We start from the raw sequence: 27814 nt of genomic DNA, 5'->3' as shown, positions 1-27814 counted from the left end.
GTTAGAAGAATAGTGTAAACACTGTAGAATACAATAGGATGCAAGCCATATACTAAGAAAGTGGAATGCGAACCACGAATGGACCCCTAGTCTAGTGTAGTGTGTAGAGGGTTGCTGGGTGTGTAAGAAAACACTAAGGGTGTCCATAATACCTCACCCGGAGACCCTGGAAAGTAGGAGTAAAGTACTACTATTTCCCAAGAAACACACTAAACTCATGATGGAGGATTTTGCAAAGACCACAACAGACTGCAAAGCATCGAAGATGGATTCCTGGACCTGAGGACCTGCAACGGAAGGGGACCAAGTCCAAGAGTCATGAAAGTGTCCGGGGGGCAGGAGCCCACTAAACGCCAGATGCAGGTGCAAAATGGTTGCCTTCGGATAGAAGAAGCTGAAGATTCTGAAGCAACAAAAGGTGCTAGGAACTTCTCCTTTGTGCAGAAGATGTCCTACGGAGTGCTGGAGGATGCAGAGTTGTTTTTTTTTTGCAAAGACCACAAACAAGACTTGCTAGCTGCAAGAGTTGCGGTTGAAGAAAAAGGGTGCTGCCCAGGCCCAGGAAGGGCCAGGATGTCGCCACTTGGGAGAGGAGACAGAGGGGGCCCTCAGCAATGTAGAGAACCCATGCACAAGAACGTAGCACCCACGGAAGCACTTGAACAGGGGTTCAAGAAGTCTGAACATGGCAGTCATCTCAACACTGCAAAGGAGGGTCCCACGAACCCGGAGGTCAACTCAGGGAGTTGAGCAATGCAGGACAGAGTTCTGGGGACGTGGGCTTGGCTGAGCATGAAGGATTCCATGGAAATGTGCACAGGAGCCCTAGCAGCTGCAATTCACGAGGTGCACAGGATTACTGTCTGGAGAGGGGAGGAAGGACTTACCTCCTCCAAATTTGGACAATTGGACCACCGGACAGTCTGGGTCACTTTGGTCCACCACCTGTGTTCCAGGGCCACACTCGTCAGGATGAGAGGGGTCCCAGAGTACCGGTGACGCTGAAGTTTGGTGCCTGCTGAAGCAGGGGGAAGATTCCCTCGATCCACAGGAGATTTCTTTGTGGCTTCCAGTGCAGGATGAAGGCAGGCAGCCCCCAAAGCATGCACCACCAGGAAACAATCGAGAAAGCCGGCAGGATTAGGCGCTACAATGTCGCTGGTAGTCTTCTTGCTAATTTGTTGGAGTTTTGCAGGCGTCCTGGTACAGTCTGCGGTCGATCCTTGGCAGAAGTCGAAGAGAGAGGTGCAGAGGAACATTGGTGAATTCTTGCCAGTCGTTATCTGAGGAAAAGCCCACTGGAGAGACCATAAATAGCCCTCCCTCAGAGGAGGATTGGCCACCTAGTCAGGTAAGCACCTATCAGGAGAGGTCTCTGACGTCACCTGCTGGCACTGGCCACTCGGACGCCTCCAGAGAGCCCCCACACCTCTGGATCCAAGATGGCAGAGGTCTGAGACACACTGGAGGAGCTCTGGACATCACCCCTGGAGTGGTGATGGACAGGGGGCAGTGGTCACTCCCCTTTCCTTTGTCCAGTTTTGCGCCAGAGCAGGGACTGGGGTTCCCTAAACTGGTGTAGACTGGCTTATGCAGGGAGGGCACCATCTGTGCCCTTCAAAGCATTTCTGCAGGCTGGGAGAGGCTACCCATCCCCAGCCCTTAACCCCTATTTCCAAAGGCAGGGGGTATAACACCCTCTTTCAGAGGACATTCTTTGTTCTGCCTTCCTGGGACTGGGCTGCCCAGACCTCAGGAGGGCAGAACCCTGTCTGTGGTGTGGCAGCAATGGTAGCTGCAGAGAAAACCCCAGAGAGCTGCTTTTGGCAGTACCAGGGGTCCATTGTGGAGCCCCGGGGATGCAAGGAATTGGCTCCCCAGTACCAGATTTGGCATGGGGGGACAATTCCATGATCTTAGACATGTTACATGTCCATGTTCAGAGAAGTCCATTGAGAAGCTACATATAGGTATTGACCTATATGTAGTGCATGCGTGTAATGTTGTCCCCACACTCACAAAGTCTCGGGAAATGGCCCTGAACTATGTGGGGGCCCCTTTGCTATTGCAAGGGTGCCCTCACACTTAGTAACGTTGCACATAACCTTGAGCAAGTGAAGGCTAGACAGATAGGTGACTTATAAGTTACTTAATTGCAGTGAAAATGGCTGTGAAATAATGTGTGCGTTATTTCACTCAGGCTGCAATGGCAGTCCTGTGTAAAGGTTTGTCTGAGTTCCCTATGGGTCGCAAAAGAAATGCTGCAGACCATAGGGATCTCCTGGAGCCCCAATACCCTGGGTACCTAGGTACCATATACTAGGGAATTATAAGGGTGTTCCAGTGTGCCAATTGAAATTGGTAAAAGTGGTCACTATCCTATAGTGACAAATTTAAAGGCAGAGAGAGCATAAGCACTGAGATTCTGATTTACAGAGCCTCAGTGACACAGTTAGGCACTACACAGGTATACACATTCAGGCCACAAACTATGAACATTGGGGTCCTGGCTAGTAGGATCCCAGTGAGACAGGCAAAACACACTGAGAAATAGGGTTTTCACTATGAGCATTGGGGTCCTGGCTAGCAGGATCCCAGTGAGACAGTAAAAACACCCTGACATATACTCACAAACAGGCCAACAGTGGGCGTAACAATGCTAGAAAGAGGTTACCTTCCTACACTTTCCAACGCAAAACGTGTTTTACTCTGAAAAGTAGCCTTGAGGTAACTCAATAAGGTGTACCATGGGTGGTCACAGGCATTAAAAACTTTGCATGTGTGCTGCACTGTACAGTTTTAAACTATGTTTTAGCATACTATTTTGTATATGAAGGATGATCTCCCAGCACACAGCATTGTGCTAGGCAGCATGTTTGTACACTAGTGCTGAAGATGACAGCAAAAGCACCATATCTTAGTATACATGGTGCTTCCCTGCTTTCTCCTCCTAATTAAACATAAAGCAGAAACTTTGATTGCTTTGTTGCACTGTGTTAAAATTCAGTAAATTTCCCAAATTTGTTTGTATGAGGTTTTCCATATTGGCTGATCAACCTGTGCTGGTCGCTGCAAAACTTAAATATTTCATCAGCCTAGGTACCACAAAGACAAAAGCTTGTGCCTGAAGACCACAAGGGACACATTTCAAGGCCCAGCATTTAAAAACAAAATTGTTTAAGTATAGTAAAAGCAGCAAGTAAGTGATGATGCCTGCTGCGTTTCATTCCTAAGCATTTGCCTTCTCTGAGCCAGCTGACCTCTTGTCAGATTCCACCATGGTCAGAGATTGCTATCAGATCAATTCTGCTACTAAAAGAGGTGACTGCGAGACATATACAAAGCAAACGCAAATAAAGATCTGACAAACCTTTTGTTCATGCACCAGAACTGTGGTATTCCAGGATCACTGCTACTGCCTCCTCTCACTGTTCCAGTGTGGCGCTTGGGGTCTTACATCCCCCTGACAAATTTATTTTTTGCTAACTTGGGAATCATGGTCTCCTTCCAGTGGCGTAGCAGTCATTTCTGGTGCATATATGGAAAAAGCTTTTGATTTATCCCATTTTACACTGAGTTCTGATGATCGGTCATAGTTCTCCTAGAGCATAGTCCTTCCATTTGCGAACCCACACCATGGAGATATAACTGTTAATCTGTGTACAGAGATATGTAGAGGGGTACCCATCAATTGTGAGCCCCTGGTAGTACTGATCAGTGTGGATCAACAAGGCCAGTTGGTCTATAGCCATTGCACAACACTGGCAATAAAGGACAGCCCTGACACATGCTGGTTTCAATATTTCAGAAGGCAGAAATTCTGTTCTCTTTTTTTGTTAGGGCTGCAGAAGATGAGGATAAAAGCTGCGTCCATCTTAAGAACCAACTCCCTTACCCCTATGCTGGCCATTTTAATGTAAGGAAAATCCCAGAGTAAGGAATCAAAAGCCCTCTCCATATCTATAGAAATTGCTATCACTTCAGGGTAATCCAGTAATTGGGCATGAATGATGTATTGTTACGCAGTGGTTGTTGTTAGAGATCATGCTACATTTGGGTACAGACCTATCTGATCCTTATGTATAAGAATACCAAGGTGTGGAAATAGTCTCTTAACTGGGATTTTACTGAGAATTTTATAATTAACATTCAATATAGAGAGAGGTCTATAAGACCTCACTCATTCACTATCCTTGCCCTCCTTGCGCAGAGGCACTACTAAGACCTTCCTCATTGTGGGTGGGAGATCTCCACTCACCCTGGCTATGTTATAGAATGTAGTCAAGATCGGGCCAGTGTGTCAACAAAAATTGATATAATTCCAGGGGTAGGGTCATCCGATTCTGGCAACTTGCCCAAAGCCAGAGCTTTAATTGCCCCTCAATCTCCTGTATATGATTCCACTGTCAAAGGAGGTGGTGATTGCAAGCAGTAGCTTCCCAGAGCTTGCCACCAATATATAATCACAGATCGTCTGAGAGGGGGCAATATCAGCACATCTATAAAGGGCAGAGTAATAAGTAAAACAAGCATTTTCAATGCAATAGGTCTCGCATTTGTTTGAGCTAGAGCTATTGCTATTGTAAATTCATAACTGGACTTTTCTTGCCAGATAAATTAGTCAACCCTGCCTCATAATTTGGACTTTTCCTGCCACATAATTCTAGTGGCCATGCACATAACTAAAACACATTTCAGAAACAATTTTTCAGAAACTAGTTACAAAGCACCCGCACCAGCCTTTTTAAAGGACCTTTGACATACTCCCACTTCTGAAGTATAAATAAGTAAAATTTGTTGTGGGTAGTACCCGAAAGGGACATTATCTTGCTGCAATCTCTGCAATGGTTGAAGCCTGAGGACCCTTAATAAACTATTTGAGAAAGTTGCTGTCCAATAGCTATGGAATTTGTCAGAAGACACCAAGCAAGAGAACTGGACTGCATTAAGAGGTGTGGCGAAAAGTAACAGACGCAAGCATACTGGTTGGCACCATATGTATGCCTGTGATATCAGTTCTGAAGCTGCAATGCCTTGAGCCACATACCACCAACTAGCAGTGCACGAGAGTTATTGCTGGGAAAAAAAGCTTTCCTAACCAGTCTGAACCCTGGACGCAATATTCGTGAGTTGTGGAATCTGCAGGAATATATTTATATACAAATATATCTATATTTTCCACAGCTGTTGTCTTTAATAGCAATAACTGCCTGGGAGAAGGTTGAGGTAATGCACAATCACTGAGATACAGTTATTAGATGTATTCCTACAGCGAGGTGCTGCTGCCACAAGAAAAGAAGGAACTGTGACTGCACAGGAATGGCTGAACAGCACCAATGGAGCACGAGGACTTCTCAGCTCCTATCCTCTTTCAGAGGTGCACTGCTAAACAAGTCTCCTGTTGGTATGAAATCTGACTTAGGGTATGGGTCACTGAGTGGAGGGACCTTCTTGCAGGATGCCAGTGATGAAGAAATGTACGTCCCCTCCTGCAACTGTGTTGTTCTAGCTCTCGGAGTGAGGGTGTAACAAGAAGCAGTGACAAATTGCCGTCGTGACTGTAAGCTCAAAATCTTTTATACTTGTGGTCGCATTCACCACTGTATCCTTGAGAATCTTTACAGCTTTTCAGCTCTCTGGTGATCGTGCTCTCTCTGCTCCATGTGAAACAAAAAATAACATTTAGTAAACAAAGAAAAAAACACCACACGTCCACAAAAAGGAGAGGGGGAGGGATGACGGAGGTGGTTAACAAGGACAACAGGAGGGGGGCGGGAGCAGGGAATTTACAAGACAGACAACAGTGGAGGGAAGGGAGAGGCTAAAGGCAATATAAACAATGGGCGAATGAAAAGCAGGATGCAGGGCAGCGATCGGGATATGGAGCAGAGAACGAGCATAAAACTAACAAAACTAGCTGCGGCAAAATGTGACTGCACAGGAATGGCTGAACAGTGCCAATGGAGCACAGGGACTGCTCAGCTCCAGTCCTCTTTCAGAGGTGCACTGCTAAACAAGTCTCCTGTTGGTATGAAATCTGACTCAGGGTACGGGTCACTGAGTGGATGGGCCTTCTTGCAGAATGCTAGTGATGAAAAAATGTACGGCCCCTCCTGCAACCCTGTTGTCTTAGCTCTCGGAGTGAGGGTGAAACAAGAAGCAGTGACCGAATTGCTGTCGTGACTGTAAGCTCAAAATCTTTTGTACTTGTGGTCAAAAATAACATTTATAAACACAGAAAAAGCACCACACACCCACAAAAAGGAGAGGAGGAGGAGGGATGACGGAGGTGGTTAACATGGAGAACAGGAGCGGGCGGGAGCAAGGAATTTACAAGACGGACAACAGAGGAGGGGAGGGGCAAAAGGCAATACAAACAATGGGCAAATGAAAAGCAGGATGCAGGGCAGCGATCGGTGATATGGAGCAGAGAACGAGCAGAAAACTAACAAAACTAGCCGAGGCAAAATAAAACAAAGCATTTGGAATGCAATGGTCTTGTGTTTGCTTGAGTTAGAGCTATTAGCGTTGTAAATGACTGACTGGACTTTTCTTGCCACACAGACTGAAAACAAGAGAAAGAATACGAGATTGTGAGCTGGCCCTGCAAAAGCCCCCCTCTAATGTTGGTTTATGCTTACAGAGGGAGCTGGTGGGGAGGACGAACTGAACACATACCCACAGTGTAAGACAAACAGGCAAATACTAAAAAAAAAAAGTCCCTTACAGAAGAGATTAACAGGACACATCGTAATTATGCAGTAGTTTGTGCTGCTCCCAAAGAGAAAAAGGCAGGAGGACAAAGAGGCAGAACTGACCACTAGCAAGCAAGGATTTTTTAAGGACACTGGAACCAACAAATGAAATAGCTTGAATCTGATTGGACACATATTCTAAGTATACTTTAAAGTATACAACACGTCAAACGCTACGTTCGACCTAAAAATGGGGTATTTGAGAACCATGCATATCAGGGTTGGCCAGCCAGGCCAACAAGCTCCCAGTTTTGTCACGTTCCAATTGGGCCTCAGTAATATAAAGCACAATATTCATACGTGTCTATCATCTCATAGTCTGTCTCAGGGTGCAGGGGTTCCCTCACTCGGGAATTCCAGGCTTCCCAAGAGTCATTGCTGGGTTTCTAATTCAGTATGGAGTTCGGGTGCAGGTTCCCACCATGTTCAAAATAGAATGGTCACGCACTACCAACTTGAACGCTTCGCACTTCACTAGCTGAGAATTGGCCTTGCCTGTGTTTTTCTTGAAGTACTTATAAATCGTTTCCTCTTAGGTTGTTATGAAGACAGGATTACCAAGAGGCGCAACATTAAGGGGGTCATTCTGACCCTGCCGCCCGCCTGGCGGGAACCGCCATTTGGCCGCACCGCGGTCAAAAGACCGCTGCAGCCATTCCGACCTTCCCGCTGGGCCGGCGGGCGCTAACAATGTTAGCGCCCGCCGGCCCAGCGGGAAGGGGGCCTGCAACACTGAAGCCGGCTCCGAATGGAGCCGGCGGTGTTGCAGGTGTGCGACGGGTGCAGTTGCACCCGTCGCGCTTTTCACTGTCTGCTAGGCAGACAGTGAAAAGCAGGCTGGGGCCCTGTTAGGGGGCCCCTGCACTGCCCATGCCAGTGGCATGGGCAGTGCAGGGGCCCCCAGGGGCCCCTAGACACCCGTTACCGCCAGCCTCTTCCTGGCGGTGTAAACCGCCAGAAACAGGCTGGCGGTAAGGGGGTCAGAATCCCCATGGCGGCGCTGCTTGCAGCGCCGCCATGGCGGATTCGCCCATCCGGGGGAAATCCGTCGGGAAACCGCCGGACCCGTTTTTCTGACCGCGGCTTTACCGCCGTGGTCAGAATGGGCAGGGAAGCACCGCCAGCCTGTTGGCGGTGCTTCCGTCTTCCGCGGCCTAAGTATTTAGTTTGGGATACAGTGTCTCGTGATCCTCCAATCAAGGGTCACTAGCAATGGGTTATGATCTAAATGTGTTCTTGCTAGGTATTGAATCCTCCCAAATTCTGTATGGATACTAGTGGAGCACAAGAAAATATCCAGGTGCAGTGAAATTTTGTGCAGCCCTGGCTCATAAGATTGGATCCCACCCTCAGAGTTATGAGCAAGCCCCCAGTTAGCAATCCAGTTGTGAAATAGTTTAACTGTTTCATGAGACAGAGGTGAAATAAATGGAGGGTGTGATCTATTCAGAGTGAGATTAGCTATACGTTTGAAGTCCCCTGCAAATAGTATCATTTATTGATGTATGTAGGTGATAAGGGGATTCAAGGAGGCAAAACATGGTGCTTGAAAATTCACCAATCCTATGTCCTTGCCATCAGGCTTCCCTGTCAGCAGTACATAGTGGCCCTCAGGATCTATAATTTCTATCTTTGATGGGAATGGCATCCCTGGGATGATCCATATCAAATCCCTCTTGCGAATGCAGAATAAGGTATAGCATAGATATTGCCCCTCCAACATTGTTGTAGTTCTAGCAAATCTCCATTGGTCAAGTGTGTCTCTAGGAGAAAAGCTGTACAGATTTTTCAACATTTAAAATACATTTGAACCTTGTGACTCTTAGAGAGGGAGTTGAGTCCCCAGACATTCAAAGTTATTATCCAAGCAGTGGACACAGTGTTAAGTATGTGATTAGGTGTTGCTGGAAAGCCCACAAATCCATATCCCACATCACACATCCCTGCACCAGTAGGCTCCACAATTGTATCTAGTGGCAAGTCACCCCAGCATGAACTAAACAGAAAACAGCAACATTTACCACATAGTAAGGGTACATAAACAAAAACATACCTCAACTGCACCCCCAGGAAGGTTGTGCCATAGCACTCCATCTAAACAAGAAATAACCATAGTGTAAATGATTCCCCAGTGAGACAGAAAGCAATCATCACACAAGAATACGTATGGAGGAGAAAACCAGTTGAAATCAACGTCCTGTTTTCAGTCTCTCTCGCACATGCTGAGCCAAGAGAGGAGAAGGGAATAACAGGAGCAATCATACCTCCCAGCAGGTGTGAAGAGACATGCTGTTCCCTGCAATCCATGTCTCCCTGCCCAGCCCAAACTAGAAAAACTCAGGAAGAAAATAAATCATTAAACAGTATCAACCCATGATTGGTATGTGATTTTTTGGGTGAGGATGCTGGAACCCGAGCAAGTGACACTGTCCATTCCAGAGCCAGTGTCATCGCCAGAGGAGATGGCACTCCCCAAGCCTCTCCAGGGTTGGCCCACCAGGGTGTCAGAAGCTTCTGCCTGATAAATGCCGGAGCTTTGAGACTTTAAGATGATCTCTAGGTTTGTTGTTTCCTAAAACAAGGGCATTTGCATTGTCTTGGTGAGCAGGTGTCTCCTTGGTGGTCCAACTGACCCCGAAAGGCATGAGTCAAGCCATTCCCAAGCTGCTGTGAAGTGTCAAAGAACAGACACTTGTCCTGTTGAACATGGAGCTTGGCAGGATAAAGTTATGTGTAGGGGATAGCAAGTTTCCATAGTCCATTGACAGATAGAACTGAACCTCTGAGTTTTTTAACTACTCCTATGAAATCTGGGAAAATTGAGACCCTTGCATTTTCTACATAGAAAGGGCCCATTGCGATGGCCTGACGTAATATAGTCCAGGTCCCTAAAATTAAGGAGTCGGGCCACCACTGGTTGAGGTGGTGGGCAAATCAAGGGAGGTTGTACTGGGACCCTATGTACTCACTCCAAAGGATAGTATTTGGCTACGCCCTCCAGGATGACTACTTCCTGCATCCAATCCACATTGAAGGAGATCATGGAGTCCGCCCAGGCCACTTGGATCAGCAGTCTCCGCTGCACGCAGGCTGAGTGCCACACCCAGCAGGGTACCCAGTTGCACTCGAATCCACACCACCTCCCCAGCCAGATGCTCCATTGGCCAAGGAATCACCAAGTTGAAACAGTGCCAGAAATGCTGCCCCATTAGAGGATGCTCCTCCTAGCACACCTCTATAGTCGGCTACAGCAATCACAGACCTCCCCTTCTCAGGCACCGCACCCCACTGCCACGATTTTGGCGGAGCAGTGGTCGTCACAAGTCACAGCCAAAAAGGGCTTTTCCCAGTCCACACCAACTTTCTCCAGCAGCCCTGCTTGCTCCTGGGGCTCTTGAGCCTCACTGGGGTCATCTCCACCCCACAGGAGTCATCAATAACCACAGGATATTCTTAAGAAGGCCCTGCAAGGTGAGAAGCTCTGCAAAAATGCTGATCACAGCATGGTGGTTAGCATCCCCTCCCCATTTTGTTCTGACTTTTGATGAAAAAAAACTTGTATCCTTGCTTGTAAGGGTACTGAATGAACTTAAAGAAATTAGATGAAAATTGGATGCTGCTACAAAGCTCAGGAAACGTTTGGATAATCTTGATGGGAAAATGTTACAATTTACAAACAGAGTGGAAGTATGGGAAAATGTTTATCATTGATTTGCAGCTAAAGGTTCAATAACTGATTTTACAATTGGAGAAGAACTGGAACTTGCTTGCACACGGTGCAGAGGAAATGGAAATCACTCACACTGCTCAAATGTACTATTTGTAGGTGTAAGAGGTTGGCCCTCAATGTAGTGTGCATATGCACACTGTGTTGGGGTCCCAGCAACCACAGATTGGTTTACAGAGGTAAAAACCAGACCACCTAATGCTTGAATTTTTGTGGTAGCTCGGTTGAGCAGTTAGGCAAATCTTGGAGAAGTGCAGAGCATTTTATGTACTCACAGTATCAGACACAAACTCAAAGGAATAACTCAAGAATAATTTACAAAAATACTTCAGATTTTTACAACATTTTAAAAACCAAGATCCTCAAAATCATGTAAGTACTTTTAAAGTTATACATTTTTTTAAATTAGAAAATGTCTCAGTTCTGTGCATTATTCTGCACTATAGGAATCAATGGAAAAATACTTAAAAAATGCATATAAAATCAGTCATTGCTTTTACCGAGGTCTCCTTTTACAGGTATGTCGAGTTTGTCAGTGCGCCCCGTGGACCAGCTAGAGAAGTTCAGGTGAATCCCGGTTTCAGTGGGAGCAGCTGTAGAAAGTCAATGGAGCTGGTGCAAGGCCACTGTGAGGGGACCACTGCACTGCACAGGTGGACTTCAAGGTGTGTCCGGTGGGTACCCTTGTAATTTCGATGTCACAGGCCAGCAGCGGCACTCTGGTGGGGGGTCCTGGCTTTTTCTGAAGACCCTCTACAGGGGATTCGTCCTGGTCCTTTTTCAGTCTGTTATGGACTGTCCTTCTGAGTGTCCTATGTGTAGGGAAAAGTACCTGGGGCTGTTGCACGGTTTGGACATTGGATGGCACAGGACCACTAAACTTGGTACACTGGTAGGTTTTGTCCTCTTGGTCCAAGTTAGACCTGACAGCCTTAGGGTGATCACCATTAACTTTGTTCCTGCCTCCCTCCCCTTTTTAGATACTTTTTTTGCTGGTTTTCAGACTCTGCACACTTTACCACTGCTAACCATGCTAAAGTTCATATGCTCTTTCCCTTTAAACATGATGACAATGGACCATACCCAATTGAATTATTTAATTTACTTAAAAGTCCCTAGTAAAATTCACTATATGTGCCCAGGGCCTGTAGATTAAATGCTACTAGTGGGCCTGCAGCACTGATTGTGCCACCCACTTAAGTAGCCCTTTAACCATGTCTCAGGCCTGCCATTGCAAGGCCTGTGTGTGCAGTTTCACTGCCAATTCAACTTGGCATTTAAGAGTACTTCCCAAACCTAAGACTCCCCTTTTTCTACATATAAGTCACCTGTAAGGTAGTCCCTAGGTAGCCCATAGGGTAGGGTGCTGTGCAGAGAAAAGGCAGAACATGTACCTGTGTAGTTCACATATCCTGGTAGTGTAAAACTCCTAAATCCGTTTTGCACTGCTGTGAGGCCTGCTCCTTTTATAGGCTAACATTAGGGCTACCATCATTTACTGTTTGAGTAGTAGCTGCTGATCTAAAAGGAGTAGGAAGGTCATATTTAGTATGGCCAGAATGATAATACAAAATCCTGCTGACTGGTGAAGTTGGATTTAATATTACTCTTTTGGAAATGCCAATTTTAGAAAGTGAGCATTTCTCTGCAGTTAAATCTTTCTGTGCCTTAAAATCCACAGCTGGCTAAGTTCAGTTGACAGCTCCCTTGTGCATTCACTCAGACAAACCCCAAACACGGGATTCTCAACCTCACTTGCATACATCTGCATTTTTAATGGGTCTTCCTGGGCTGGGAGTGTGAGTGGCCTAACACTTACATGTCAAAGGACAGTAACCTGCCCTCACAGAAAGGACTGCCACACCCCCTACTGGGACCCTGGCAGACAGGATGGAACTGAAAAGGGACCTTGTGTACTTCTAAGCCACTCTTTGAAGTCTCCTCCCTTCAAAGGTACATTTGGGTATTTAAACCGGGCCTCTGCCCCTACCAACTCAGACACTTCCTGGAGAAGAGAACCTGAACCAGAATCTGCAACCTGCCCAGAAGAACTGCCTTGCTGCCCAAAGGACTCACCTGACTGCTTTCTGTGAAGGACTGCTGCCTTGCTGTTCTGTGGCTGTGCTGAGAAGTGCTCTCCAAAGGCTTGGATAGAGCTTGCCTCCTGTTCCCTGAAGTCTGAGAACCAAAAAGACTTAATTCCTGCAAGAAGAACTCCTTGTGCAGCGAAAATCAATGCACAGCCTGGCAGAAATGTTGCACAGCCTGCATCGCAGTGAAAACTCCACAGCACGCTGAACTGGAACGACACAGCCTGACTTCGCAACGAGAAGATCGATGCAGCGCCAGCGTAGCAACCAGAAATTTGTCGTCCGGCCCACTGGATCGACACATAGCCGAGCCGGAACGAAGCAGCCCGACTTCAAGAGAGGAATCGACGCACCACCAACACCCACCGGATCGACGCAGCCCCTGTGGCTTCATCCTGTCAGCGCCAGAATTCAACGCATCATCCCGTGACATCCAAAAACGCCTCCACCCAAAGAGGATCCAAGACCGAGCGTCGGAAATCGACGCAAAGCCTTCCCTACATGAAAAATAAATGACGTATCGCCGTGTGTGGCCCGAAGAATCGACGTACACCTCCCTATTCTCCAAGCATTTCCACCTCTGCAGTTCTTTGTGGAGATTTTGAACGCAAACCAGGTACTTTGTGCTCGCAAGAGGCATTTATTGCTTTTAAGAGACTAAAGACACTTTATATAATTTTTACAGTGATATTCCTAAATATACTTATTGCATCTTAACCGTTTTTACCTTCATTTTACCAGATAAATATTATATGTTTTTCTAAACACTGTGTGGTGTATTTTTGTGGTGTTCTACTGTGTAATTGCATAATTATTGCACAAATACTTTACACATTGCCTTCTAAGTTAAGCCTGACTGCTTAGTGCCAAGCTACCAGAGGGTGGGCACAGGATGATTTGGATTATGTGTGACTTACCCTGACTAGAGTGAGGGTCCTTGCTTGGACAGGGGGAAACCTGACTGCCAACCAAAGACCCTATTTCTAACAGTCCATCAGGTGAAATTTGGTCTGATTGCTGTGTCCAGTTCCCTGTTCAGCAACCTGTCAATAAAGTGGACTTCACTGGTTTTCTGATCTTCGTTGCAGAAGAGTAATGCCTTCTCTTTGGATGGAGATCTTTGGTGATTTTAAGAAGTATAGAGGCCCTCTGGAGGTTTGTAGAGTCTGTCTGATGTCCGGCAATGCCTCAGCATTGATTGTCAAGTCCTTGGTGCAGCAGACTGTGTTTGACATTGTCCTCTTGGTGCAGCAGGACTTCAGTTCTCAAGCCTTGGATTTTCTCTGTTGCTGGTCTTTTTTTGTCCTTGGCGTCTGAATCTCTGGTCTAGGGATGCTCACTAAACACTGTATTTAGTGGGCGTTTAGGGGAGTACCTAGCAGTGACCAATGGGTCATCTACCTCAGGGTGGCTACACCCACTAAGTGACCTCTGTCTGTGGCAGAGGTCACTTCCCTACACGTGATTGGCTATTTTCCCCTTCATGCAAGATGGTGGAAAATAAAATGGAGGGGTCACCTATGTTTGGCGCAGGCATAATGTGGCGCAAGGGTCAACAAAGTGGTACAATGTATGCAATGCCCCACTTTGTAAATATGGCATGTGGAAAATGCCACTTTAGAATCACCTTAGTATCAACAAAATGACGCAATGGAAGTGCTAGGGGCTCTTAAATATGCCCATTATGATTATAGAACAAATCCTCACAAAAGTAAGAACAATCAAGTCTTTTAGCATGAGCAACACATTTGACGTTCTTATGTGCACTGATATGACTGCTAAGACTGCTTGCAAGCATGAAGGTAAGGTTCAGATTTAAGAGGGACTGGTGCCACTTTAGCACTGCCTTAGCATAATTTGTTTGACGCTAAGGTGGCCTTTTCCTCGTGCCAAATTTACAAGGTTGTACAATGCATGCATTGCTCTACTTTGTAACACTATGTGCTACATTATGTACAGGCCATGCATGATGTATGCAAAGAGGGATTTCCCCATTAGGGGGACTGAAAAAATGGTGCAAAGAAATCTAAGAGATTTCTTTGTGTAATTTTTTTCAGCACTTTTAACGCCTAATCGAGGCAGGCATTAAAAGAGGGTATGCCATTGTTTTCAATGAACACATATGCACTGTTTAGGGTTAGGGCCAACATGTTGGCGCTACCCTGAAAGTACATCAATAGCGTCACAAATTCTGACCCTATTGCTTCCTACCGTGCGCCATGGTGCACCATATTTTAAATACGGCGCACACATGGTGGCAGTAGGGGGGCCCAAGGGGTCAGAAGAAAGGTGGCACTACATATGGTGTAGAACCACTTTTCTTAAACCTGGCCCTATATTTTAATGATGCCTCGTTTCAGAGATGTGGTGCTCAGGCTTCTATTTTCCAACTAGCTAGAAGTAAAATGCAGCATCAGGGGAAAGCTTGGGGGCGTGGCTTGGCGCCATGGCGGTAGCAGCTTCTTTTTGAGGCTCCCGCCTTTCTCTCCTCACCCCTGGGGCTATAATACTCAATTTGGCTCCAGATTCCGCACAGAGGGAGCGGAATACGTGGTGCCCCCCCGGGCTATCGATGTTCGCTTTTGACCCCCAGAAACCGCCGTTTGGGCTCCGATACGAATGGGCTGGATGCAAATCAGAAGAAAGCTCGAGGGGACAAGATGGCGGCGGCCATGCACTCCGGGACCTGGGCGGCCGGGAGAACACCCTTGGGCATCACCTCGGCTGACTGAGAGAAACACGGAGACCTAGACCGAACCATACTGAGCCAGAACGAGTAGAAAGAAGGAAGAAATCGGCTGATGGGCAACACTGGAGGAGACGGCCCGGCACAGCGATGTCGTTATAAAAGGAGGTGAGGAGGCCTGGTGCCAAGAGGGGATCGAGGGCGCAGCAATCCGACACAGTAAACCGTGATAAGCTCACCAGGGGGAGATGGCCCGGGGCGCTGTAATCTGGAGACCCGAATAGTGAGAAGGGGCCTGACTTAACGAGGCTGAAACCTAGCGAGGCCGCTTAAGAAGGGGTGGGAGATCGGTCAGACCAGTGATACTGGGAACCAGAGCAGAGGGACACCTCCCTAAGCCAGAACATTGAGAAACGGCCACTAAGAAGACACCGACCTAACAATATCCAAATCAGACTTTTCTAACACATAAATCGACTAGTGGTCGAATAAAGAAAGGGACGGTGGCGTAACTTAAAAATACAGCCCGGCCCCACGCATTACCCCTAAATTCCGACAAGTAACACAGATTATTCGCCAATCCAGTTTAATAATCTAAGACATTTGGCTCAATAGAAGACAGGCCTCCACCCCCAGGTGCCGGACCCAGGTGGGCCCATCCAGCAAATTTCGGAAAAACAGGTAAACACTATCATCGGCTCTATACTGCCTTTACACTATCAAGTGATCACCAGCAAAAACGCCGCACTACGCCAGAGATGGGCAAACCAAATAGAAGGCGAGAAGCCGATAATACTAGGGATATAACAGACAATGCACCCCCAGAACAGGAGGTTGTGGGGAGATTTTCTTCTGTAGAGCAGGGAGCCACAAAAGAGCCTACTCTGCAAGATGTAATACAGGCTATCGCAGCCTCCAGAAACGCTCTTGAGATGAAAATAGACTCCCTTGCGTTGGACCTTACAGTACTCAGAAACGATCACCGGCGCCTAGCAGAAAGAGTGACCTCGACAGGAAAAACTGCTAAATGAACTGTGACCAGAGCTCCAAGGCGCTTCCAAAGCAACAGGATAAATGGAGAAACAAATAAAAGACTTGGAACTGAGGGCGGAAGATGCAGAAAACAGATCAAGAAGAAATAACATCAGAATCATGGGACTACCGGAGAAAATCGAAGGAAACAACATGGTTGACTTCCTTGAAAAATGGCTGAATGAAAATATAGCGAACGAGGGACTGTCCCAATTTTTTGCAGTGGAAAGAGCACATAGAGTCCCAGCACGTCCTCCTCCGCCGGGGGCTCCTGCTAGACCAGTGGTGGCCAAACTATTGCACTATAAAGACAGAGACCATTTACTCACCCAAAGCAGGAAAAAGGGAGACTGCTTACTGGACAACCAAATGATTCGGATCCTCCCCGATTTTTTCTCGAGAAGTATTAAGGCAGAGGGCTTCTTTCAGGGAGGCCAAACAGAGACTCAGAAATCTAGGGGTCCAATACGGGATGCTATTCCCAGCCAAACTCCGAATAATAACCACAACAGGCACACAGTTTTTTAACTCGGCGGAGGAGGTTTGGATCTGGATGGACAAGCAACATCTCAACGAGAAACTAATTAACCTTGAAAAACACCAACTAAGCCTTAAAGGAAAATCTAACAGCAGAAACACTACAAGACGCACTGGTCCATCCCCTCTGGAGATTTTAAACGACCGTCAAAAAGCAGTGGAGGCGGCTGCGTCCCTCGGCTGTTCTGAACAGAGTTCACCTAAGCAAACGCATAGTGACGTAAACCAATCAGACTCGGAACATGAATCAGATTTGTCACTCACGCCTAACCAAAAGGGCCCGGATGTAACCCCAGGGACGTCAGACACCATAATCTGAAGTACATCCTTGAATTACAAACAGAACTCCTGGGAAATATGATGTATGTAAACCTCAGGGACAACTAGGAGTACACTTACGGATTCTAAAACCGAATTAAAAGTCTGCAAGAAGAAACTAACCCACTGACGCCCGATAATCGAAACCCCCTGAGCCACTGAATTTCAGTCCTTCTTCCACCCAGAGGCTGAGGAGAGATCGCCCTGCTGAGCTTCGGTTTGCTAACGGAGGCACCCCCCATGTGGTTGGACAGTTAACTTTTTCTTTATTTCACACAAGTTTGGGCTAGAGAGGTTCGACTTTTGTCCTAGGGATGGGGAGTTGGGGAGTTTTTATGTTGGGGAATTTGCTAGGGTTTAATATCGGTCCGAGAATTACTACAGAAAGTGCAAAATGGAGCAGGGAGGAAGAAATTACCAGGGAACCTATCATACTACTTGGCTGCCAGGAATCACCCCCCAGTAGAACCACAAAACACTAATATGGCTACACCAAAATCGTATAAGGTCCTTACCTGGAACATCAGGGGTATGAACTCTTTAGTCAAGAGATATAAGATATCTTCTTATTTGCAGAGAAGGGGTATTCAAATAGCTATGTTACAGGAAACTCACTTAACATCGAAAGAGGGCAAAGCCTTACAAAAAAGATGGAGAGGTGAGGCATTCTATACTACTTATTCAGCATACTCGAGGGGCACTCTGATTTGGATTCGAGCAGGGGTCCCATTTCAGTTGACAGATAGCCAGGTGGACCCAGAGGGGAGATTCGTAGCGATCAAAGGCAGACTGGAAGGGAAGGACATAACACTAATCAATGTATACGCCCCTAACACTGGACAGGGTGACTTCTTCACTCGACTATCCAATACACTAGCGACATTCCTGCAAGCACCGGTAATAGTGGGTGGTGATTTTAACTGTGTAAGTGACGTAGGTGCAGATAGATCACATCCTCCCCTATCACACTCTACATTAGGGAAGATAGCTCAACAGTTCACCAAATGGCAGGCAAATTGGGGCCTCATCGACACCTGGCGTAAACTACATCCTAGAGCCAAAGACTACTCCTTTTTCTCTGCCCTCCACGAGCTTCATGTTAGATTAGACTCCTTCTTGTGATCACCAGACATACACTTACTTGTATTAAACACAGAATACTTGTCTCGCACAATATCTGACCATAACCCCCAGTTGCTGTCGTTAGGATAGGGGTCCCTCACTCCATGCATACCCACATGGAGACTTAGACCCGAATTACTAGAAGACCCCCCTTCCGAGATGATATCCGACAAGCCATAGAACGTTATTTCGAAGAAAACAGCAACTCCACGACTAGCGGACTGATAGAATGGGATGCCTTTAAAGTAGTAATAAGAGGGAGATGCATTGCTGAAACAGTAGGGATACGTAGGACCTTACTAGGAGAGACTGAGAAAGCCGAGGATGTATTAAGAGAAACAGAGAAAAATAGGCCTGGAAACCCTCATTTACAATCCCAAATACAGGAAAACAGATCAAAAGTAACACACTGTGTCGAACGTCTCAGATGCTTCGACCATAAGCAGTATCTCCCAAGAGTGCATGGCGAAAGAGATAAAGCGAGTAAACTGCTTGCCTGGGTAATATCGCAGTCAGAAAAATCCCCCCTATAATGAGCCTGACCACAGGAGATGGGACCCAAATACACGACCCTAAACAGATTAATGCCCAGTTTCTGGCCTTTTATGAATCACTATACCAAAAAAGATCTAACCTAAGTAGAGACCTAACTGAGCAATACCTATTAACATTAAACTTAAAACCCTGGGAACCAATATCCACCGATACATTAGAAGGAAACATCACACCAGATGAGATCAAAGGGGCTGTGAAAGACTTGGCAAGGGGAAAAACACCTGGAACTGACGGCCTTCCTGACGAATTTTACAAAACATTTGCTGAGATACTCGCACCTCGCTTGGAAAAAATATTTAAATGCGCCAAGGATCAGGGCCTATTGCCTGAAACCACTAGGGAAGCCATTATAGTCCCGCTGCTCAAGCCCGGCAAGGACCCAACTAGGATGGGGGCATGCAGGCCCCTCTCCATGCTGAACCTCGATTATAAGATACTCAGCAAAGCCTTAGCAACTAGACTCCTTCCTCTGATGCCTTCTTTCATCCACCCAGACCAAGCAGGCTTCATTCCAGGCCGTAACACAGCAGGAAACATACGCAGGCTCTTTACAGTCATGAACGGAATAACCCCCTCGACTGAATCTCCGGGCATATTGGCAGTAGACATTGAAAAAGCCTTTGACAGCCTAGAGTGGGACTTCCTTTATAAAGTTATGTCCCAAATTGGAGTTGGCCCTGATTATATTGCATGGGTGAAACTGCTTTACACTAACCCTGCAGCTAGAGTCCGTACGGGACGTATTATATCATCCAGATACGCAGTGGAACGAGGGACGAGACGGGGTTGCCCCTTCTCCCCCTATTGTTTGCTCTAGCCATGGAACCTCTGGCTGCGGCGGCCAGGGTGGGACAGGGAGGACCTGGAATACTGATCGGAAATGTAAGACATTTCATAGCCTTATATGCAGATGACCTCCTGATATTTTTGGGTGACATGCAGAGGGATCTCCCAGTAGCTCAACTAATGCTGTCCAACTTCGAAAAACATTCAGGCCTAAAAGTAAACTGGGACAAAACAGGTCTATTCCCCCTAGTGAAACATCATCAACCCCCACTGACTTTGGGAACGGTTAGATGGATACCTGAAGGGCTTCCATATCTAGGAGTAAAAATATACCATGAGACTAGAGACATTTTTGATGGAAATCTGGGCAGCGTATTCCGCTCCATAAAATCCTGCATGACATTCTGGCAAACACTCCCTCTTTCGGTGATGGGTCGCATCACGATTCTTAAAATGATAGTACTACCTAGACTGTTATACCATTTCGCGGCCCTTCCGATGTGGATTCCTAAGTCCTTCTTCAGGGATATGAATTCAGTAGCAAGCTCATTTATATGGGGTAGCGGCAGGAAAAGGGTGGCTTTAATAAAGCTCCAGAGAGAGCTGTCAAATGGGGGCCTAGCAACTCCTGACTTTGAGTCATATTACATTGCGGCTCAACTACAGTGGCTGGCGCTTTGGATATCTAACAGTCTGGTGTTACAACCTACTGCAGAGTCCTCCGTGCCACAGAAAACAAGACTGTTTAAAATACTGCTGGACACCACAAAAGAAGAAAAGCAGGACAGTCCAGAAGTGAAAATAATAGCTAAATGCTGGAAATCATACTTGCACAAAACTAAAACTAAAACTCCCTACTCAGCGGAACTTCCTCTCAGCGCGCTGCAAGCAATAACTCAGAAAAGGGCTGAACTTGAACTTAGAGACTGGCTGGAGGCCGGGGTTAATACGTTAGGCACATTATTCGAGAACAATAAGTTGAAATCATTTGAGACCCTTAGAGCACAATATGACATACCGGCGAAACACTTTTTAACTTACTGGACTATAAGGGCTAGCATAGGCAACCACTGGCGAACAAAAAATTCTGAACCATCAGCGCAGGGTATGTGCACGTATCTGGCATCCCCAACTCCCAAGGCTAGGGTTATTTCTAATTTATATGCACTGATCAGAACAGATAATACAGCCCTGTCCATACCTGAAACAACAATGGGAAAAAACCTTTAACAGAGATATCTCTGAAACAGAATGGGAACGTACACTACAGAACTTACCTAAAGCATCGCGGAATTCCAGATTTAAACTGATCAATTTCTATGTCTTGCATCAAGCCTACCTTACACCCGCCCGTATTAACAAATACTTCAACAAAACCGCAGAGTGCTGTCCAAGATGTAAGACAATAGATGCAGAATTCAATCACATGTTTTGGGAATGCCAGACACTGACATCTTATTGGTCTGAGATTTGCCAAAAATTATCCCACATACTAGGTAGGACTGTGTCATGTTCAATTGACACCTGCCTCTTGCACACATTTACACATTCTACTAAACATAAAGCCTCGGACAGATTCCTAGACCTAGCTTTAACCCTGGCGAAAAGAGAAATAGCCAGCAACTAGAAAAACCCGGGGGGCCCTAAACTGACAAGCTGGAAAAATGAACTACTTAGGTGGGCTGCTGCTAAAGGCACTCTGCTACAAAAAGAAGCCAGAACTGGGATCAGACCTCCTGAAGTATCAGCTAACTGGGAACTAATAATGGATTCACTAAAAAACGAACTAACCATACAGCACCCCCCCAACACTCCATAATAACACCCAAGTTGCCTATACAAATACACCAGAGCATTCAGCCATCAAAAACAAAACATAGCTATCACACAGACAAATTCAGCAGACCCCTACACATGCAAACTACCCCCAGAGACACAATTAAGGTAATTGAAATCTCCAACTTTCCTATTGCAGAAGTACTATCATTGAATAAGCATTCGGACCGAGGGGTTAGGGTGGGAAGAGGGGGGGGGGTTGGATTTCGATAATACCAAATAAATAATGTTTATTAAAATCGAATCTCTACCAGTTTAAGCGCATAAATAAATAAAAACTAATGTGATATACAGAAAGATGGAGAAGAAGAAAATACTGTTTTGAATTATGTATAAAATCAATAAAATTTGGTTTAAAAACAAAAAAAAATCAGAGGAAAGCTTATATTTTCAATAACACCCAAGAAACACTAAAGCTTATTGATTATACTATAGGCAGAAACATACTTAATTTTCTTTGTTTCTAGAGGTGCCTAGTCTTGAAGGTGTCTCTGAAGCTGGAGGTACTATATCATGGTACAAAATAGCTAAATCAGGGCAGTGTATTGGGACTTGGAAGGTGTAGGACCCAAAAGGGATGTACTTGGTGGAGTCACTGGGTTATAAATTGTCAGGAGTGAAAGTGCAGGTCAAAAAGCTTGCAAACTCAAAGCAAAATAAGGCTGTATTAGAAAAGTGAAGAGCATTAAGTGTGTCCCGTGCACTGCTAACAGTTTAAGTAATTTAAAAAGAAAGCCTTGCTAAATTGGTTAAAAGCTAAAAATCCAGACATTATTTTTATGTAAATGATGCATTTAGAAAAAACTCAAACATGAGTATGGATCCCCTTTTGGTTGTTTTCTTTTTTTCTATCAAATATGCTAGTGGATCATAAAGTGACAGCCATTTTAATCACACCCTTGATTACCATGTATTGTATATAGACTCAGATAGGGAGGGTAGGTTGATGAAGTTCACTGTTTCTTTCTACAATTCTATACATAACTTAGTTAGCCATTACCTCTAAATCCCAGATGATCCCTTTCCTTTTTCACAGCTAGGTGTATCCCTTTGGGATGCTTATGCTTATCAGATATTAGGAGATGGTTTGAATTTTTTTTAAACTGCTCCTCTTGATACATGCACACTTAACCAAAAACAAATGAAACCTAAAACTTTGAAAATTGTTAAGTATTTGAAAAAGGAAAATGGATTATTGGAACCTTGGAGATGAGCTAATCCAGAGTGAAGCAATTCTCAAATAAAGCTAGTCATTTCAATATGGCCACTCCAATAGATTTTTTTTCAAGCAAATTCCAAAGAAAAAGTCTTAAATGATCTTTAACCCCTTTTCTGATTATTTTATTAAACTTGTTCAAATCAATTTAGATCCGAAAATGCTCCCAGTTGACCTTTCAATATGACATTACTAAAAATGAAAAGTGGGTTCAGAATATCTGCACGTTAAACAATTTATAAATGTAATTTTGGGGCAGCTTCAATAGCTAATGTTTGGTGAGCCTTCAACATGACACGAGGGTGGCAAGTAATAACCTGATCCTCCAGCCTAAGGAAATCAAGGCCTATCCTCCTAAAGAGGTTACCAACTAATCTTGAAGTTGCAACATCTCAGCTATTAATCTCTGAATTGTCTAAGGATGGAAAAGAATGACTGAAGCAAAGGCAGCATCTTCAAATGTTTATATCTAAGAGAGCAAATGTTGACTTGTGAAAGGATGACCCATGTCTTCTGTGCTTTCCTTACTATATTACAACCTTTAGCTATCACAATCACACTAGACGACTTATTTGTTCTGCCTATTCTTTGTATGCCTACATTAAAACTATATACAAATAACATAGTTTTATATCTGAAGAGAGATAAGCAAACATTTTTCATACCTTAGAGAGGTGATTTTTAAAGCATGGTATGAGGACCCCTGGGGGTCCACGAGGTCTACTCACTGGGTCAGCAACTGATTCTAAAATTAAATAATATGAAAAATAATCAATTAATGTTAATAAAGCATATACACATAAGTGAGCAACATTGAACATTTGAAAACATAGACTTTATTTGATTATGAATTTGACAGAATATTTCAATATTTGAGCATTTGTTTGGTGTATACGTGTTCTTGTGTATTGTTTTGAAGTCCAAATCATTGAAATTGTTCAGGCTTGGGGTCCCGTCTTCCAATAATGACTCAGTAGGGGTCTACAGATTCCATTAATGATTCGCTGGAGGCCCACAGATGTCAAAAGGTTAAGAACTGCTACCTTAAAGGTTAATTAAAATTTACCAATATTGGTGGTTATAAAATTAACCATCTGAAAACAGAAACTCTAATATTTAAAATGCCAACAGAATGCTTGCTTCTTGGTCTATGTAATTGTAACATTCTTAAACAGATCTAGGAGATTTTGGCAGATGTATGAGATGAATAACTACACTGATCTAGTTCATCATCAAAGAATACTTTATTTGATTGAATTCAACAATCATAAAAACAAATAATACATTTTAGTAACATCAATCAGTGATTAAAAAAGATAAAAGAACACAGAGTGGATCAAGCCATACCTAAAATGAAGACCATATAACAGGTTACATTACATAAAATTAAATATATTCTCGTGAGAAGCATTATAAAATCGATAGAACAATATATTTCATACAAAGGTTGTTGTCTTTGGTAAAGTGCATAAAGGTTAAAAAAAAAAACACTGATCTAGTTAAGCTAAATTGCAGTCACACCCTAAATAAAATAAAATGTGTATGAAAGAGGAGACTTAGGGGCGTATTTATAATGCCCTAGCACCACCTTGCGTCACATTACCGTGATTATTTTTGACGTCAATGTGGCCCAACAAGGCCGAAATCCCAGTGTCGTATTTGCAGAGAGGTGCAATGCATGCATTGCGCCACTCAGTAACCCTTTGATCAGCATGATGCTTGCTCCTGGCACAATGTATGCAAAGGGGGAGTTCCACTGTTGGGGGGGTTAATAAATTGTGCTAGGAAATCTGAGATTTCCTTGTGCCATTTTTAAGGCACTTTTAACACCTGCTGAGGGCACACTTTAAAAAGGGGGCTTAAATTCATTAGAATGGGACCCTATGTACTCTGCTGGAGTAGCATCAACAGTTTGGCACTACTCCTACAGAGTACATCAATAGCGTAAAAAATGATGACACTCTTGCTTCCTACCCTGCGCCATGGTGTGCTGTATTTTAAATACGACGCACACATTGTGGCAGTAGGGGGGTACTAAGGGGCGCAGGGAAAGTGGAGCTGCACCTGGTGTAGTGCCACATTCCATAAATCTGCCCCAAAATCTTTTATTCTCAAAAATAGTACTCAAAGTTTGAGTCAAAACATCAATTCAGCTTCTTCTTACTTTTCTGTTTTCAAATGTGTCCGTAAACTACAGACACAATGTTTCAAACAAATTTAGCTAATTTACTAACTTTGTGTGGAAGGGGTAACACCCCCTTTTATTCCTTTCAAATTTTCAAATTGTGAAAGAACAAAGAGGCCTTTAAATATCCAATTTTACACTCTTTTATCAGGCCTCTTCTGTTATTTATTTAACAAGATTGAACATCAGTCCCTCTGTACAAAGAAAGAGCAATGCATTTGAGTAACCTTTTTTTTAAAAACCAACAAAAAAATAAGATATAACTGTACAAATAATAATACTAGCAAAAATGTTTAAGATCATATAAAATCGAGGAGATTCATAATTGTGTTCAATACGAGACTGTAGACTACTAGACTGCATGCCCATATGCTAGAACATCAGAAATTGGAAAGGATAGGTTTAAAAATAGTTTTACATTTTCCTCACAGCAAGGAGTTGAAAACATAGGAAAATATCAAAGATTACATCAATAGTAATTGAATGTATTATTTCTTAAACTTTCTTCCATTAAAATGTTCATGAAATCATTTGTTGAAAATGCTACCTCATATTCATACAAGTGTTTAGCAGGACTTTGTGACGGTTCAGTAAAAGATCTTAGTATTTGGCATAATTTACTCGAATAAAAGATGTATGTAATTATATTTAATGTGTTTTTTGATAAATTGAAGAAGGATATTGGTGCTTCCCTGAAGAAAATAGTCTGAAATGAAGTTTCCCACTTTTCTTTTGAATCATTTTGCATTGCAGACTTTAGACATATGAACCTTTTAATTAATTGTTGATCTATTATACCCAAAAACAGCTTAACAGATTTAATTCAATTAATTCTCCCTATCGCTTGCCCCAGCCTCAACTCTTTTTGAACAGGGTTGTAAAGTTTATAGGGGATAAAATCAATAGGGTTGTTTTATGTATATTTGTATAATATTGCTGAGTTCCTTTTTTACGTTGTAATACTTTAGATTGATCAAAATGAAGATTGGTATTTACAGCAGTATCAATTGCAAAATCCTTAATTTTGCAGAAGTGTGAATCAAGTCCACTCCCAACTTTTAAAAATTGATTTATGAATATGAATAAGATGATGTATTTTGAATAATTATTCACTATTAGAACTAACAATTTGAAGAACTTTACAGAAACTGGAACGATATTTGAAGAAAGGTATATATCTTGCTACTAAGTATTTGTACGATACAAGGTTGCTTTTCATATTTGTATTGTGGACATGTATTTACCACCAGAAAAGTGTGATACAAGCATTACTATTAAAGTGGATTCTTAAGGTTTGATCCATGCAGATGTGCAGAAAGGTTCCTACCACTGTTACTGTTACAAGGTGAAGTCAAGTTAGAAACTTCAGTGGTGTCTGTGCTTAATGAGTGCCCCATTAGACTTCTGAAGAATGTTGATTGCTATGATCTGTTCAATTGAAAATATATCTGTGAATGTCAACGGTTTCATATCTTGTGTTGCCTTCCTCTTCTTTTCTGTGCATGCATGCATGCATGCAGAAGCACTATCACTCCACCCAAAAAACATAAACAAAAAGCCCTTGCACGTTCTTTTTTGGGCAATGCCCTCCGTTCCAGTACCTATCAGAACAAACCTCTCCTTCATGAGCTTGAAAAGACAATTAAAACATATTCTTAGCAATAAGCACCTTAACCCTTCGGGCTCTAAGACCTAGCACACAACTAGAGCCTCTTCCTCGAATTGTATATTATTTGTACAGTTTCTTTCTAGAAAAAACTCAGACCCTACTCTCACCAAGCTTTTATTCTATAATTTATGTTTTAGAACACTGCCTTGACAATGTCTGAAATGCTCTGACACCCCGGGTCTTGCCAGCACTATATAAAACTCTTTAAAAAATATATAAATAAATTAAATCATCAGTGATGTCATCAATTATGTCATTTGAGTTGTCACCAGGTATGTCATCAATAATATCATTTACCATGTTATGAGCAATGTATTACGTGAGGTCATGAGCAGTAACTCTCCAAGTTATATCTAGTTACTGGGCTATAACTGGCAAATTGTAGTAGTTTCATTATTCAAATGTTAGTTCTAATGTCATTTCAATACATAACTATAATGCTGAATAAACCTTGTTGTTTACACTAAATTCCTTATTTTAATGTAAGCAAATATCTTATTACCATACCTAAATGTAACATCACTTTAAACTTTTTTTTTTTTGTGAGGTTCAGTTGTTTTGTTATCATATTTAAAGTTGAGCATATGCCCTTCCCCCTCAGGAAACCTGCCACCAACACCCCTCCTGCAGATAGCCTATGACAAGACCCTTGTAATTTATTTGAAAATATATTTTTTTGGTAATGTAGTAGGAGTACTCTTACCGCAGTACCTCACAGAGGACCTCCCTGTGTACCATGGCACCAGTAAACCAAAACCATTTTTAAAATTCCAGTGTTTCCCGAATGATGAAAAAGTAAATGACTTTCATGTTAAGAAACCTCCAGTGTGGTTTTTATGGAAGGCTTCCTATGGGCTTTAAACCAATAAGAAGTCTTGTTACTTCTGAAGTTGTAACTATGCATACTCCATGACAGGTTTGCTTTACTTTGCTGCTCATGCTCTGTAATGGGGATACATCCCTTTTACACTGACAATCCCCAGATGTGTGACTTTTTATTTAACCAAATGCCCTTCTCAGTTTTGGAAGCAAGAGTGTAAGTTGCATGGTCTTTTCTTTTATCTTTTTTTAAATTCTAAATATTTTCATTTGATGATTTCTAGTACGTCCTCATCAGGATAGACACTGTGGCACATGCCTGTCATCCTGGAGTTTTGGGAGATGGCTGCACTCAGTTATGTCAATCAGATGCCCATGATATTTTGGGTATCATTATGGTGTTCACAAGAGAGCCCATGTCAATTTAAATGGGAGGCCAAACCCTCCTTAAACATTGATAGTAGAACAGTACCTGTCAGTA

General features: G+C 43.8%; 1 long non-coding RNA gene across 1 annotated transcript in view; it reads right to left on the bottom strand.

The window, feature by feature from the left end:
• LOC138272933 (uncharacterized) overlaps positions 1-8851 on the bottom strand; it is a 129188-nt gene extending 120337 nt beyond the window's left edge. Inside the window, exon 1 of the long non-coding RNA XR_011200267.1 lies at positions 8809-8851. This is a non-coding gene — a long non-coding RNA (uncharacterized lncRNA). The remainder of the gene's footprint in view (positions 1-8808) is intronic.
• Positions 8852-27814: the final 18963 nt, after the last annotated feature.

The sequence above is a fragment of the Pleurodeles waltl genome, chromosome 2_2 (assembly GCF_031143425.1).
Source record: "Pleurodeles waltl isolate 20211129_DDA chromosome 2_2, aPleWal1.hap1.20221129, whole genome shotgun sequence".
Taxonomy (NCBI): Eukaryota; Metazoa; Chordata; class Amphibia; order Caudata; family Salamandridae; genus Pleurodeles; species Pleurodeles waltl.
Note: the sequence above shows the minus strand (reverse complement) of the source record. Positions and strands in the feature narration are given on the sequence as shown.